Below are 3,826 nucleotides of genomic sequence, written 5' to 3'. Positions count from 1 at the left end.
AGGGTGGGTGGCATTACTGCTGGGGATTTCTTGCTGATGGTTAGCTGGCAGCTAGCTTATGGGATGAAATGTAAAGGCACATCATTCCAAAATTGTGCTACTTCTGTTTTCAGTGCCATGGGGCCCTTCACAGGAACCTGGACCCCAGAATGTCCAAGCATGGAAGCAAGGATACAGCGTTCTGATGCAAGCTTTCCTTCATCTGCTTGAAAAATTATCCTGTGGCTCTTTTTGCATATCTGTTTGTTTGTTTGATTGATTGATTGATTAGATTTATATATTTATATACAAACTGATTTATATATCAGTTTGAACAAGGGATTTCCTTTGGCAGCTCAAATATGAACTGTTGCTGTTGATTTGCGCTTGTCACCCAAGCAATTCTAGATTCCTGCATTGCAGGCGATTGGGACTAGATGATCCTTGAGGTTTCTTCCAACTCTAAAATTCTATGATTCTAGATTCTGTATAGGGAAGTTTTTAATGTTTCATGTTTATTATGTTTTTGTATAAGCTGGAAGCTGCCCAAAGTGGCTGGGGAAACCCACTCCGATGGGTGGAGTATAATAATTGTAATAAAATAATAATAATAATAATATCAAAATGAACTTCTGTGCCTGAACTATAGGTACTTACCAGTCAGTCGTGAGCATGGAATTGTTCATAATATCCAACCCCATGTACAATTTCACTGAAGTTTTGGGTTAATAAAAATGTTGATCTGGTTTACTCAGATTCTTTTTATATTACAGTGGGACCTCTAGTCACACTTCTCTGAGGTCTCTCAGCCTCACTAACCTCACAGAGTGTTTGTTGTGGGGGAGAGAGGGAAAGGAGAACGTTAGCCGCTTTGAGACTCCTTCGGGTAGTGATAAAGCGGGATATCAAATCCAAACTCTTCTTCTCGAGTTAAGAACTTAATTCGTTCTGGAGGTCCATTCTTAACCTGAAACTGTTTTTAACCTGAGTACCACTTTAGCTAATGGGGTCTCCCACTGCTGCTGCGCCACCGCACAATTTCTGTTCTCATCCTAAAAAATAGTTCTTAACCCAAGGTATTATTTCTGGGTTAGGGGAGTCTGTAACCTCAAGCATCTGTAACCTGAAGCGTTTGTAACCCGAGGTACCCACTATATAGATTTGCTGTTTTAGCCGCTGGGAATCAGCCCACAGAAATTCTACAGCATCCCCACTTGGGGCCAACCTGGAGGGGTCAGTGCCCATGGTGCCCATAGCATGGTGCCCATAGCCCAACAGCCAATCCGGACACAGCTTCTAGTATGCACAGCTGTGCAGCTCACCACACATGCAGCCAATCATCACAGAAACGCATGCCACACACCCTGCCATCATCACAAATGAACACACATGGCAGCAGTGGAACCTCAACCCCGTGGGGAGGTCCTGTCCTCCAAACCCCACAGCACTGCTGTACCCTACAGAGGTCCCTGGTCCTACGGAACATACCATAGGGCACACCCGTGCTTCTAGAATGGTGAATGGGAGGGCAATGAGGTTGGTGAAGATGTGAATCCCAGGCCTGCATCACACTAGTAAATGCGCAATGAACATGCTCCCCTGAGGAGGTGCCTGAATTGGTTGTGACTTGTGCCGTGCTCCACAACGTCGCCATGCCTAGGGAACTGGCCAGGCATGAGTAAGATCTCGAGAAGGTACCTCTAACAGTGGGAGAAGACGCCGATGGTGATGATGATGAGAGGAATTGCATCAGGGCCCTGGGGTCATCACCACTGGGAGCCAGGGAGTCCTTCAGACCATGAAACTAGCTCAGAGGTGGAGAACATCTGGTCCATGGGAGCAGTCAGTCATTTACAGTGTTAGACCCTCAAGATATATACCGTATTTTTCGCTCCATAAGACGCACCCAACCATAAGACGCACCCAGTTTTTAGAGGAGGAAAGGGGAAAAGCCCCGGTTTTTTGAGGATCAGCTCAAAGTTGTGCAGCTTCTTTTGCAAAGGGAAAAAATCCTGGTTTTATGAGGTTCAACTCACAGTTCTGCAGCTTCTTTAGGAAAGGGAGCCATTTCTACAGTTTCCAGACAGCTAATCTAATCAGCCAATCACATGTCACTGGGGAAACAAATGTCCTCTGTCTGCAGAACATTCAAAAATGGAGGTCTGGACAAGGGGCTGGGGCTGGAAAGGGAGCCAGCGATCGACCGCACATTCACTCCATAAGACGCACAGACATTTCCCCTTACTTTTTAGGGGGGGTGCGTCTTATGGAGCAAAAAATACGGTAATCTAATCACCAAACCTTAGTTACGGTCGCCACAATGGACTGCCTAGGTGCCGTGTGTGTGTGTTTAGTGGAATTATTATTATTATTCTTCATTTCATTTCTATACCGCTTTCTATTTTAAAGATCAAATCCCAAAGCAGTTTATGCGGGAGATGCCATGACCCTATTTCAGATCCTTCTCTAAGCAACTTTTGCTTTCCCCAGTCGCCAGCTTGGCAATCAGAGATCTCCATGTGGTCGCAATTGGACCTGCGCAGGTCGCAAAACGTACCTGGGAGATTTCTAAGACTGGGTATGTGACTATCAGGTCTGTGACATGGCTTTCACTGAACAATTACTGTGGTACCTTGGATTACATACGCTTCAGGTTACAGACTCCGCTAACCCAGAAATAGTACCTCGGGTTAAGAACTTTGCTTCAGGATGAGAACAGAAATCGTGCTCCAGCGGCAGCAGCGGGAGGCCCCATTAGCTAAAGTGGTGTTTTAGGTTAAGACAGTGGCGTAGCGTGGGTTGTCAGAACCCGGGGCAAGGCAAGTAATTTGTGCCCCTTAACCTGTGGATTTGCGCCCCCTAACCCGTGGATTTGCGCCCCCTAACCCTACCCCCCAGATGTTGCGGCCGGTGCGGCCGGGCCCCCCTGCACCCCCCACGCTACGCCACTGGGTTAAGAAGAGTTTCAGGTTAAGAACGGACCTCGGGAACGAATTAAGTACTTAACCCGAGGTACCACTGTATTGGGATCCTAAAGTGAGCTTTGCGAAGTTCTTGAAGGAGGGACCTCGTGGCTAGACCCTGCACGCTTCATTGGTGGCTAAGCAACCCTTTTTACAGCACTGGAAGGCACGAACAGCATTTACTGGAGTCTGGTAGATTTCCTGTCTTGCAGCGGATGAAAAAGTTACTTTTCTGGGGTCTGGCACCCCTGGCTGGAGCGATTTGCATAATATGGTCCCTGCCAGAGCCTTCCCGCGCCTACCTGACCACGTCTCCCCATTTCTCCTTTTCTATTCTTGGCTTTGATTTTACCTGATTTTGCAACAATGGTGTTGTGCATTGCCCTGCTTTGGTAACCAACGTTTCTTCCCTTCTCCCCACCCCCTTTATCCGTGTCCCTTGCTCCGTTATGGAAAATCTGAAAATCCAAATAATAATAATAATCATCCCACATACAAAGCCCCAAACAAAAGTCACGGGAATAATCGAAAAGAAGCGATCCTAGTTATGGTCCTTTAGTAGTCCCAGCCAACAGCGGCGGAGGCAGCAGCAACTACGGTAACCGCGCCGCTCCACGGCATTTTACGGTAAGAACCCCTTTCCGGCGAGCGAAGCGGCGACGCAGCTGTCGAGAATTACGTCCCTCGCGGGGATCCGTAGAAACGGCCCCTTTTATTTAATTCATCTTCCGGTTGACTTCCCATAAGCAACCGCGGGGCCGAGACGGGTGAGCCGTCTTCCTTCCTGCCCTGCTGGTGTGCATAGGTGTCTCTGTGTGTGAGAAAGAGAGCGAGCGCGCTTGCGCCCAGCAGGTGGCGCTGTTGCAGGAGCGGCCGCAGCGGCG

This window comes from Podarcis melisellensis (genome assembly GCF_964234715.1).
Source record: "Podarcis melisellensis genome assembly, chromosome: 1".
In the NCBI taxonomy this organism is placed as follows: Eukaryota; Metazoa; Chordata; class Lepidosauria; order Squamata; family Lacertidae; genus Podarcis; species Podarcis melisellensis.
This window is presented reverse-complemented; position numbering follows the sequence as displayed.